The sequence below is a fragment of the Diadema antillarum genome, unplaced genomic scaffold (assembly GCF_040938485.1).
Source record: "Diadema antillarum isolate AM-2024a unplaced genomic scaffold, OU_Dant_1.0 scf00000007, whole genome shotgun sequence".
In the NCBI taxonomy this organism is placed as follows: domain Eukaryota; kingdom Metazoa; phylum Echinodermata; class Echinoidea; order Diadematoida; family Diadematidae; genus Diadema; species Diadema antillarum.
The window spans coordinates 4,743,285-4,757,173 of record NW_027270896.1 but is presented as its reverse complement, the minus strand read 5'-3'; the positions used below and the strand labels follow the sequence as shown (position 1 = coordinate 4,757,173).

The window sequence follows — 13,889 nt, the reverse complement described above, 5'->3', positions numbered from 1 at the left end:
GGATTTTTGTGTTTCGTCAAATTTGTGCTGCCTAAATGGTAGATATACAAATGATAATTTTACTTGTGTGTCTTATAAAGGAAGTTCAGTTGTGGATTACTGTATAGTACCCTACCATGATTTAAACCTATACTCCAATTTTTATGTTCTGCTCGTTGCAGAGTTAATTGACAAGCATTCTATTCCAGTGTTAGGTTCAATTCCTGACCATTCTATTCTATGCTGGTCACTCGACAGAAATCCTTCAGGTGATAGAGCCAAATGCACAGAGCCTGTTAATTCTAGTCCTCAAAATCTGTCTAAACTGTATCATTTAAATTATATAAATGATAGATTTATGTGTGATGAGGAAAGTAAAAATGCAGTAGATTCTCTTTTGAGAAGATTAGCAGATGGTGTACCATCACAAGAGCATTTGGATGAAGTATATGGTGAATTTGAAAAAGTTCTGCAAAATGCAGTACACAGGCATTGTAGGAAAAAGAAAACCAATAGACCCGTAAAAGGTCTCCCTCACACTCCTAAAGCATGGTGGGATGAAAATCTCCAATCCTTGTGGAATAGAGTGAAATGTAAACAAAAAGAATGGTTGAAATGTAAAAATGCTTATGGTAGAAAGATGAAGTTTGATGATTATAAAGCTGTACATAGAAATTTTGATAAAGCTGTACGTCAAGCAAAAACAGCATATCAGCATAGAAAAATTAATGCATTGGATGCAATGGTTAATAAAGACTCTAGTAGTTTTTGGAAGGAGATAGGGAAGATTGGCTCAGATGAAAGTAACAGGTGTTATAAAATTCCTGTGGAGGTAGTCAATAGTGATGGAGAAATAACAGAGAATTTTGATATTGTATTGAGTACAATGGCAAAATGATTTCTCCTCTCTTTTTACTGATAATGATGCTGGTTTTGACAATGATTTTTTGTTTGGTATAAAAAAGAAATTATTGGAGTTGGAATTAAATGTTCAGGAAATTGATTCACGGGGAGATGATCTGAATCATCCTATTGGATTATCAGAGGTAACTTCAGCAGTAAACAGAGCAAAATTAGATAAAGCAGCAGGAATAGATGGTTTTATTGCTGAGGTAGTAAAAAATAAAGTTTCTATTCAGTTCCTGCATGCTTTATACTCTTTTTGTTTTGAACATGGTATTTCCCCTCAGATATGGCAAAAAGGTATTCATCCAATTCTTAAACCTGGTATGGATGAATGTGAACCTTTAAGTTACAGAGGTATTACATTGATATCTGTGATTTGTAAGATTTGTTGTGATATCATAAAAGAAAGATTGATTAATTTCCTTGAAAAAGAAGGTGTTATTAATGAGGAACAGTACGGGTTTCGAAAGAAAAGGAGTTGTCTTGAGCACTTATATAGCCTCTATTCTATAATTGAAAACAGAAAGCTGTGTAAAAAAGATACTTTTGTTTGCTTTATTGATGCAAAAAAAGCATTTGACCATGTTATTGTTAATAGGATTTTGTTATGGTACAAGCTGAGGTCTATTGGTGTTCATGGCAAGTTGTATAACTCCATAAAGGCTCTTTATCAAGATACCAAATGTACTGTAAATGTGAATGGTAACCTTACTGATTTTTTTAATGTGGATCTAGGGGTAAAACAAGGTTGTCTTTTGTCCCCAGTCCTGTTAAATATTTTCATTAATGATATAGTTGATAGTGTGAGGCTGTGTAACAGAGGTATCCAGGTGTTAGATACAAACATTGATATGCTTATGTATGCAGATGACATTGTGGTAATTGCTGACAATGAAAATGACCTTCAGTTGAAGCTTGATAGTACAACTGTATATGTTTGTGGGCTCAGAAGTGGAGGATCGAATTTAATACTTTAAAAACTCAAATTGTACATTTCAGGAGAAAAGCCCAAGCAAAAACCACATCTTTATTTTATTGTAATGGTCAAAAGCTTGATATTGTTGACTCCTATAAATATCTTGGATTGTGGTTTGATGAATTTTTAAGTTTACAAAAAGGAACCAAGATATTGGCTCAATCTGCAACTAGAGCCCTCAGAGTGGTTATTAGTAAATTTAAATTGATAGGTGGTTCTCTGTTTATGACCTATAAAAAGTTGTATGATGCTATGATTTTGCCCATATTGCAATATGCAAGCGGTATTTGGGGCTTAGAAGAATATTCAGCCATTAATAGTGTTTTTTATAGAGCATGTCGTTTCTACCTTGGAGTGGGGAAATATACCCCTAATGATGCAGTTATGGGTGATATGGGTTGGGATCCCCCTTTTTTTTTATCAGTGTCAATCAATTGCTAGGCTTTGGTGTAACCTGAGTAAGTATACTAGTGACCATTACCCTGGAAAAATTTTCTTGTGGTCAAAGTCCCTGGCAAATTATGGTATTAAGAATTGGTGTTATAAGGTTAAACAATTATTTGCAAAACTGCAGTGTATGCATGTTGAACCATTGGCTGAGATTGTTAGTACACATACAGGTGAGCACCGTATCCAAAGCATGTAAATTATTTGTTGAAAATAAGTGGAAATGTTCACGGTTTGATGATAAAAGGAGAGTTCCCCAATCCAGAAACAAACTCAGAACATATCGTAATTTTACACATTCTATGAATACTTCTAATTATGTTATGCAGTGTCAGAATAGATCTAACAGGCGAGCATTAGCTCTGTTTAGAAGTGGTTGTGCCCCTATTGCCCTTAAAACCGGACGTTATAAAAATGTCCCACACAATTAAAGATTTTGTATAATCTGTAATTCTGGTGATGTAGAAGATGAGTTTCATTGTTTTATGATTTGTTCGGCATACGATGATTTCAGATCACAATTATTCAGTATTATATCAGAAAGAGATCCCACCTTCCCTCAGTTACCTATTTACCAACAATTCCTTTTTTTAATGTCATCAAAGTCACTGTGCTGTCAAGTAGCCAGTTTTGCCAACCTTATTTTAACGTGCCGTAACAATTTATTATATTCCCACAGCTGAATATCTCTTTTATGTATTATTTAGCCCACCATATTCTCTCTTTTGTTATGTTAAATTATTTTTTATGCCTCCGCCACGAAGTGGTGCCGGAGGCATTATGTTTTCGGGTTGTCCGTCCGTCCGTCCGTCCGTCCGTCCTTCCGTCCGTCCGTCCGTCCTTCCGTCCGTCCGTCCGTCCGTCCGTCTTTCCGTCCGTCCGTAATGAATTTTGTGGACAAGGTAACTATCAAAAGCTGTTGAGGTATCCTAATGAAACTTGGCATGTATGTGTATTAGGGGGTGAAGTTGTGCCTATCAACTTTTGGGTGCACATGCTCAAGGTCAAAGGTCAAAAGGTCAAGGTCAAATACATAAAATGTCACTATTTCCACCATATCTATGCAATGCCTGAAGATATTTTCTTGAAACTTATTGTATACATGTATTACCCAATTTAGATTCTCTGGTGAAAGTTTGGGTCATGAGGTCAAAGGTCAAAGGTCAAAAGGTCGAGTAAAAGTATTAAAACTTCTTTTTTTATCTCTGTAAATTGGAAAATTGTTCAAGGTATCTTCATGGAACATAGTATATACATGTACTGACTGGCAGTGATTATCTAGAGAATGTAGGGTTCATGGGGTCAAAGGTCAGGGGTCAAAGGTCAAGTGCAACACTTCAAAATTTTACTATTTCCCTCATGTTCATGCAATGCCAGCAGGATTAGTATTTTTTTTAACACTTGGTGTATGCATGTGTAACCTAATAGAAATTCTCTGGAGAGTTTTTCTTTTTCTTTTTCTTTTTTATTGCCTCAAAGGTCAAAAGGTCAAAGATCAAGTGAAAGTGCTGAACTAACTTTTTCCTCCATATCTCGGAAGTGGCTCAATTTATCGTGAAACTTACTGCATATCTATGCATGTTCTACCTGAAAGTGATTATCTTATGAATTTTAGGGTCAAAGGCCAGATGAACATGGTAACAATTTACTATTCAGTACAGAAATTGCACTTTTTCTCCATACCGGTACCATAAAAATTACTCAATGCATTAAATGTATGAATGGGTCAAAGTCAAGTTAAAGTCCTTAAATCCCCAAATACATGCTCTCCTATTCATCCAATTAGACCAAGGTCAAGGAAGGTGAACATTCAACACATTTGTGACAAACTTGTCATTTCAATATTTTGCCAGTTTTGTGAAAATGTAATCACACATTGTCCACATGTACTATCTAGACCTATTAGGAGAATCATGCATTATGGCGGAGGCATACCAGTCGCCATAGCGACATTTCTAGTTATTGTCTGTATGTCTTACATGATTCATTTATATATTTTGTATTACTTATAATGTTTGATGTATACATGTATCACTCATAGGCCTTTTTAGGCCGGCCGTCCGTGTGACGGGTGTGATTTTTAAAGAATAAACTACTACTACTACTACTACTACTACAACCCTACATTGGAGCGGTTTTGCGGCAGCGGCAGCGGCGGTGGTTTGCCGCTAAACTCTGCCGCAGCGGCACGCTGTGCACACTGGAGCGGTTTGCCGCGCGTAATATGCAAATTAGATTGTTGCCCTTGGGCACCTGCAGTTTACTAGTAATCACTTACATAATTATCATGCACATGTATACTGTGAATACATTCCCCATGGATCTGAGAATTTACAAAATCACTTTTCCAAAACGAAACCAACAATAAAGGAAATCAAGGATGCGTAACATGCAAGAAGACTATTGGACAATCAGTACTGGAATCTCAACTTTTCAACTTTTTGCTTTAAAAAAAAGAATACTTTCAACACAGACTGTTCAATGAAACTGCAAAATATTCCTTGTGTTACTGATATTGGTATGCACGCAGAAATTATTGCATCGGACCACTGCCATATATACTGAGAAGGTGGTACATAAAATGTGTACATCCAACACCTCAATATCTCAAATTATGATCTGCGAATGTCACATTATCCTTGTTCTTGTTTTATTTTATTTTATTTTTTTTTTACAAAATTAGTCAGCATCCAAAGCAATGATATCTTATCTTGTTTCATGTTAATGAGAAAATGACTAGTATTTTTCTTTTTTCTGGTGTCGGTAAAGTCATCAACTGTATGAAAGATGAGCTCTTTAAAAAAAAAAAGAAAAGAAAAACCAGCAACATACTTCTTTACTTGTTATTCCAATCTTTTACCATAGAATAGTATACCGGTATTATGATATATATATATATATATATATATATATATATATATATATATATATATATATATTTTAGATCATGATTGTGTCATTTTCATGTGCATGTTTGTATAATGATTTTTGTACTTCATAACTCACTTTTCCTACTGCACCTTGAGCACGTTAGTCATGTGAAATTGGCACATTAAACGTATACTGTATTATTATTATCATTATTACCTATTAACTCTATATGAATGAAATGTTAATGTTTGATTTGACTTCTGTCACAGTTCATGCTCTTTTTGGAAGTGTAGTTACAAAGGTGAGGGGATGTTTTAGAGAATATGCCTACCATTCACTCTCCTACTCAAACCTACTAGATCTACTGTATGTATGTAGAGTATAATGTAATCCACAAACGGCCCATAATAAACTCACCCACATACTGTACTCCCAGCTATGGAAAAACAAGAGTAGCATTTTCACTCTCCACATGTGTTTTATATTATGCATGGGGGAGAAATTAATGGCAATTTTGCATCCTCTTAGAAAAAACAAACAAACAAAAACAAAAACTACACACACACACACACGCACACACACACACACACACCCACACACACACACACACACACACACACACACACACACACACAATGTCAGTTTGGATTTCAAATTCACACATCTGCATTACACCATCAAATCTATGCTTTCAGAAATCTGGATAGCATTTTAACAGACAGTCGATTTCCAAGTGTACCACATAACTGTTGGGTAAAGTGATTACCAAAAGCCAACTGAGGTCGGTTTTATCTTAAGCAAGTTTTGTGGAATTGCACTAAATCTTTTCTTCGAAATTTAACCCCCGAATGAAAACATTAGTTAACAGGAATTTTAACCAACTTATGTCGGTAAATGACAAACATCACTCGAAATACACATCAAACAATGTACATACACTAATACAAACCACACATGTCAAATTTAGCACTTGAGACACCAATTCAGGACAATTGTTCCAACATACAATCTCATTTGATGTGATCTAATATGGCAGTCTGTTGCAGAAATAAAGTACAGTGGTATACTGTTAACATTTGCGAAGGGAAGTAATATAGCACATTCACATGTAAAATGAAAATTCACAAGATCTGACACTGTATGAGCAACTTTGTAAATCTGAATGGATACACATGAGTTGTCAAAACAATACAGTAATGGTAGTATGGTACTGGATTTTATGAATGATTGAAGTACATGTATGATAATTAACACCAATGTAATTTGTATCTTGGACCAATTTTCTATAAAATAAGCATATTATTCTCATCTCCTACATCTGAAAAAAAAGAAGAATTAATTCAGTGCAAATTCCTAGCAGAAATGCATACTTTACAACATAAAACAAATCAGTTGTTTACATTTCACTTTCAAACCTCATAAGGACCAATCTTTCTAAGTAATAAGAAACAAAAAGTACTTGTATTACATGTACATGGGTCTAGGGCAATTACCCCCTGGGCAATTACCCCGGACCCTTCCCCTGGTTCTAATCCTAATCCTAACCCTAATCTTTACTCTTACCTTACCACTACGCAGTATTTAGCCAGGGGTAATTGCCCTCTGGGGCAATTGCTCGGATACGCATGTACATACATGTAGGACAGGAAAAATATAGGAGAGAATAGGATTGAGAGAAAAGAGCAGTACAGAGTTCATCAAATGAAGTGAGCAAGAAAGAGCGGATACATAGGGGTGGATGAGGCTTGAGATTTACAATGATATGGACAAGTATTGAAGTTACAAACACAAACACAAGAAAATCAGGATAAGCAAAGGAATACAACAAAAATGGGCACCTAGGTGCTTACATGGTTCAATTTAGCTAGTCAGATAACAAAATCAAGTAGCAAACAGAATAGCAACATATTCCGCATATAATGCAATGACCCGTTGTGAGTTATCTGACATCAAATACTAATTTAATGCAAGGAAAGTACAAACTGAGTGTTCAAAATTATACATGTAATGAAAATAATATTCGATGCCATGTCAACTTTATAGATTTGGGTTTCCAAGATAAATTTGAAGCTTTCAAAAATCTGTAGTAACATGCTTCAGGTACACTATAAAGTGCTTGTTCTACTGCTAATTATTTTACTCATTGCAATGCAGCATAACACAATATTGCATCCATACTCCAAAGTCAAATACACACATGTGACAGGTACTATGTAGGTGCATAATGAAAAGGTGGAATTTCATCACATTTTTGAATATGTAGTATGTTGGCTACTGGCCTACCTGGGAGCAATGCACAGAATTCTTGTGTTGTGGGCCTGTACATGTATATGCTATCACATTTCTCCTGAGTCGAGTTCTAACTGCGAAGTGATACACAATAGCCTGCCTTGTATGATAATCATGAAGAACTTGATTACTTCTTACGAGCATAGATGAAATTGCTTGGGGTACACTACTCAAGTGATACATGAAGGATGCCAGTTGAAGACAATTATATCTTGTGTTTTCAAATTACCATTCACATTATAAAGATTGAAAGTAGTTTGATCCGCAATATTTTGGTTAAATTTTCTATAGATTTTTTTTTTCATTACCATGGAAACACATTAATTACATACCACATTTACCTGTAATAGTGGCCACATATGCCAAGTTCTAGGTCAACTCCTAAAAAAGCAAGAGAGTTGTTGTAACTTGGGTTGGAACCAGGTGCAAGCAACAATAGTGTTGACAGACATTTGGGCCATGTTAGGTCATTTAGAACTAGTTTCCATGGCGATGTCACAGTTTGGTGCTCTATACATCCCTTGTCAACTTGTACACACTATATGTGGGTGTGGTGTGTAATAATGGTATTAGCAGCTTTTCACATATTCGATACTTGTCTACATTATCATAAGTAAAACTAACTCCTTGAAAAGTGAATACATGTTTCAAAGAAGCATTGACCACTAATAGTATCAATATAAATGTACCTTATCATTCATACATGGTACAGGTGTATAGTCAAAATACAACAATATCCATCATATGGCAAATGGCTTGTAAAATAACATGGCCACTGTTATGAGGAGACCACAATTAAAGGTCAGTGCCTATTTCCCTATAACATTGTAAGTACTTCTCAAGCAAATGCTGTTTTATTATGCAGACTTGATACAGGAAGGGTGGAGATGACAAATAAATGGTTGCATGATGGTTGACTCAGCAAATTTAGAAAATAAGGGATGGATGCCAAAGTTTCAAATCCTCCTTGTTTGTACAGGAGTCCCTTTTAAAATGGTCTCACTGCCATACAATGTGGCCAGCAGTCGCGATTTAGAACGAAGATCAACTTGAAGACAAGATCAGCTGCACCCACAACGCCTTGAGGACTGTGCCCTGTGCTCTACAACTGCAGATACATGTACCTGAAGAGGGTATAATTTGCTTTCTCCAATAAGGAGGATGAAGGGCTGTGAATGCGGATGTTCTGTGTCGACCACGTATGAGCAGTTAAAACAGTCCTTCCTGGAAGAATGAAAAAGGCAAGCATATATGGAAACAGCGTGTAAACATTTTGAAGACATATTGATGTGCACTATTTTCTTATGCCTTCATACACATGATATTTCCAGTAATTTTGTATCATATATTTACTAGCAACTCCAGCAAACTAGAAGCAAGAATGACCAAGATCAGAAGGTCATTCTTCAAAGCTGAAGATCTACTATGCACATACAGGAGTGAGTCAAACATGATATCTGGAAACAGAGGGAAAACTTGTTTCAGAAGGGAATGGGGAGGTAGTACAGGCCTGTAAGAAAGCTATAGATCACAACAGAACAATTCACACAATTCTGGCCTTCATGGTGCTATCTGTTTGTTTGTTTGTTTGTTTTTTCCCATGTCTAGCTTAATTACAAACCAGAACTATCTTTGCAAAGAAGTGTAACTTTGTCTAAAGTCAATTTTTTTGACCAACCCCCACCCCCCCCCAAAAAAAGAAAAATATACATCAGTGACAGACAATTCTTCATTCAAAGTTACATTTGACTTGCATTTTCATGTCCTCCGAAACTGATTAAATTGGTATCAGTACGGGCCAATTACTAGACCTAGGCACCTATGGTACACTATAATACACACTATTAAAATGATTGATTGGTCCACGCTGCATATTGTGATACCTGTCAAATGTATGGGCTGTTGCCATAGTCACTATACATTATAAAGAAAGAGAAGAATCTACATACATGTACATTTCCTTGGAATGAAAGGGCAGGGTAAAGATTATAAGATGTGCCTTCACAGAAATTTCACTCTTAAGTTCACTCTTTAGTTCTAGGTGACATACAAAATATGTACATGTGTTGTCATTAGAATTATCTGGTACGGTACAATACATGTACCATCACTTCCAAAAAAAAAGTTGGTTTTTTTTTTCCTTCCACAGGAGTAAGGTCAAGTTCTGAACAATGGTTATGGTATAAATGTACCTAGAATGTCAATCTTTTGAATAATGCACTTTCAGTAAATCCTGAAAGCTGAAACTCACAGCTTTCCAGTCAATGAGTGAGCTTGAATCAAAGCGTGGTCAGGGATGCAGCCTCCTTATGCATGGTCTTTCCGCATTCGCTGAATAGGAGGGAAGCAGATTCAATAACTGTTTACCTGAGGGTAAATAATATTCACACAAGTGAGGTGTTATACAAATGATGTGTTATACAATGCATTATTACATTATTTCCTTATATGAATAGGGGGAACTTTTTACTCAGCACAAAGAAAATGTAATACAAACGAGTCTCTTTTAAAAAGCACCTTAGCCCTTCACTCCAATGACCAACACCACATGCAGGAATTGATTGCCTGAACTTTTGGTATCTGATTTTTGCTCTTAAATTGCTCATTTTGCAGTACAGTGTAAGTGCTACTAAAATGCCAAGTGCTCAATGAAACTATTCATGAAAATATACATTTGGTATTGCTACCAACATGAATTAACACACTGAATTACCTGCAGAACACAATACAGAGGTTCATCTTTCCTACCAAGGAACACAAAGGACTGGCACAGCCTCTTAGAAGAAGCAGTGGCTGCTTCAACCCTTGATACAATATGTCAAGGGTCAGCAATTAACCAACCACTGCATCACTGGGCATTTTTGTGATTGAGGGTACCACCTATCGGCACCCTATGAATTTGCAGCTCGTTTATTACAAAAGTATAAAACAAATTTGCCTAAGTTTTTCCTCAAATAAGCTGTAAATACTGCAGTTCAAATCTCGTGACTGTTCTGTTGATTCTGAATCTCCATTGTAAAATTATGCAATTTTTCTTCGCGTGGCTGAAAAAGGGTACCTCACGATCTGCACCCCTTCCCTCCATAGGTAATACAAGTGAATTTCATAGTCATGCGTTGTTACTGAGTGGATATGTAATTGAAACGTGTTTAGTTTGTTTTGTTGGCTTGATTTTCGTTTCTTTGTTACTGTTTTCATAGCTATAAAATGGCACTTAATCCCACGCGTACCTTTTTGTTCTATACGCACAAACAGCCATGATACGCAGGGTGTCGATGTACCCTGCCGATAGCTGGTACCCTTACCACACATTGAAGAAACCGTCCAAGTCTATTAATTGTGGGAAATGTGGGCATCTTTGGAAAGGCAAGACAAGATAATGCACATGCTTACCAGCTACAGTACAGTTACAGTTAAAGTGATTTTAAAACATTACCCTTAACTTGGTCAGACTCAGCCTGAGAGGATTTGATTCACTTTCTAACAAGACAAATCAGTCCTACTTCACTGCCTGTCTGATGATGCGAGACTGAACGCGAGTAAATTCAAGTAGATCGGCTTTGTCATGCCAATGTCAATGGACAAAGTTGTGGTTATGTGTATGCATTTATACCAGTGCAGTGACAGTATGGCAGTACAAAAAACAGCAACTATGTAGTACGTGAACTAGATCTAGGCTGGGCCTGTATAGAGGCAGAGTCAATACCCAGAACATACCTTTTAGGGCCTAACGCGCGTTAGGTCTAGAAACTCTGTTAGACTAGAGTCTAGAATTATGTCTAAAGGCCGTGTCACACCAGCCTTGCGTGCGACTTGCAAAGAACAATTTTGACTACCTGGAGGTCCCTGTAGATATCCGCACATGACAGTACCTAGCATGTATCTCAAAAGTAGTCGCCCGGAGGTGCGCACGCATATTTTTTCACCCGCAACCGTGTTTAGGCCCTGTCACACCTTTCCGGGCAAGCTACTCGGGCTTGTTACGTGTAGGGATTTTCTAGCATACCGGACATTCCTGAGGGCGGAAAAGGATTTGTGCGAGTCAGCGCATGTGTCTTACTTGCTGGAAGCGTTATACTTGCGAGTATACTGTGTGACCTTTGTACCAGTCGCGTGGGGGCTGACAACTTAGTGAAGGAATTTCTCTAATGGAATGGCTGAAATCTCACAGAATTTCATTATCTTGGCTGCATACGGGACTGCGAAGTACCTGCGTGGGAATTGCCTGGGAAGAACTGCCGCTAAGGGTCTCCTACTACAGTGGACTCCCGTTATAACGAAGTCCTCGGGACCGGCAGTTTTCTTTCGTTATATCGGAATTTCGTTATAACCGAACAAATAAACAATAGAAATACATAGAGTGGATGTCATTGCAGCCCAAATTTTTACTTCGTTATAACCGGAATTTCGTTATAACCGTGTTCGTTATAACGGGAGTGCACTGTACTGACGTTCTGCGTGGACCTCTACAGGCATTCCTGCGACTCACCCGGAAAAAGTTTTGGTCATGCTCAAAACTTGGCTGCGGTTAAATCGGACTTGCGTGAGCACCTCCGGGCAACTACGCGCTAGATACTGTCAGGTCCGGACCAACTGCGGAGAGCTCCTTGGAGTAAATTTGTTTCCCCGCAAGTCAAGCCGCAGAAGTTCCCCCGTACGGTATGACAAGGCATGAATGAAAATTGCAAACATTCTTGTTCGCCCGCTGAAAATCTTCTACCTCCTCGCCACAAGCCCGCGTTATGGTGTGACATGGCCTTAACGTTAACACTACAGTCAGAGTATCAGGCCTAGATAGAGGCTAGGTGTTTCTGTTGTTGTTTTTATTTGAATCTATTTGCCGTTTACCATTGATCATTTTTTCCCTGTATTAATTTACGCCAAAATGTTACTTATGAATTACTTTAGAAACTTCAAATTCCAAAATTTTCCCTAGGCAGGGCCTGCATTATTTTAATTTTATTAGAAATAAATCAAAAATACCAGGTAGTACTCTATGATATCAAATATATCTAACGTTAGAGTGTCTAGTCTACTAAGAAGCTTATTATAAATAGGTTGCATACGTCTACGTAACCTTTTTTTTTTTTTTTCTAATGAGGATGTTGTTACGAATGTTAGGCCCTAGCGAGTAGCGTTACCGCCTGCCACCGCTATACAACATGATACAATCGACCATATTGTGGTCCATTTATCATATGAGAAGTCCTCCCCATTTATGGACCCATCTCATTACTGGCACTACTGGTCATTAGTACGTGTGGGACTATTTTTAGTCGGACAGTAGGAGTGCTCCTACTGGACCTAGTACTAGTTCTAGATCTAGCGGGTTACTCTGTTAGACTTCAAGGCTTCAGCACCACGTTGGCAGAATACTATATCAGAGTATTCAGACATAGATAGGCGTATATGGGACTGTGATATTGATAGACTGCTTTCTTTCGCTGGCGAGTCTGCGTCTATGGCAAAATACGTGGAAAGTTACAATCTGCAATGTAGCCTCTGCAAGAGAGTGACCGCTGTCAAGGATCGAAACAAATGGCAAAACCTCGAGAAAACCAAACGAGCAACTGAACAAACGAAAAATGACACCTTTTTTTACCGGTATGTGAACACTCCCAAGATCGCACGGATGTCATCAAAGGAGAAATTCAGCAATTTGTCGGGGTAGAAAGAGCGAACAGGACACTATGACTATGCAAAGCCACCATTGTACGCTCTTTGGTGCTAACAAAGTGCCATAGCGCATAGCACTGTGACTCCTCTCAGACTGGCGCCACCTTTTGGCCGGGAAAAGAGAGGAACGTATTTTTTTGATCAGAGTGAAATGTTTTTATCAGAGTGAAATGGTTTTAGTGCAGTGAAATGGTTTTAGTGCAGTGAAATGGTTTCGTCAGAGTGATACGGTACGCCAAAGTGAAATGATTTTTTTTTTACGGAAAAATGAAATGATCTATTTTTTTTCTTGAAAAGTGAAATGAATTTTTGTGAAAAGTCAAATGTTTTTGGTTAAAAAGTGAAATACATTTTGTGAAGAGTGAAATGAATTTTTATTTGAAAGTGAAATGTATTTTTGTGGAAAGTGAAATGTATTTTTGTGAAAAGTGAAATGCATTTTTGTGAAAAGTGAAATGGATTTTTATTTAAAAGTGAAATGTATTTTTATCTAAAAGTGAAATGTATTTTTGTGAAAAGTGAAATGAATTTCTATCTAAAAGTGAAATGTATTTTTGTAAAAAGTGAAATAAATATTGGTGAGTGAAATGTATTTGTTAAAAGTGAAATGAATATTGGCTGGAGTGAAATGAATTTTGTATTGTTTCCCTAATGGCGTTCCATACGCACTGCCATCTTTCGACTTGGGAAGAAGTCTTACCGTTGAGGGCGTGGTACAAATATTCTGAATTGTAGTTTTTGATTT

The 13,889-nt window shown here is 37.1% G+C and overlaps 1 long non-coding RNA gene across 1 annotated transcript; it reads right to left on the bottom strand.

The window, feature by feature from the left end:
* Positions 1 to 8,394: 8,394 nt before the first annotated feature.
* Positions 8,395 to 13,153, bottom strand: LOC139717323 (uncharacterized). Its single transcript, XR_011709960.1, has 3 exons — positions 13,071 to 13,153; positions 9,720 to 9,799; positions 8,395 to 8,692 (listed from the first exon to the last, which is right to left on the bottom strand). It is a non-coding gene; the product is annotated as an uncharacterized lncRNA (long non-coding RNA).
* Between the last annotated feature and the right edge of the window lie 736 nt (positions 13,154 to 13,889).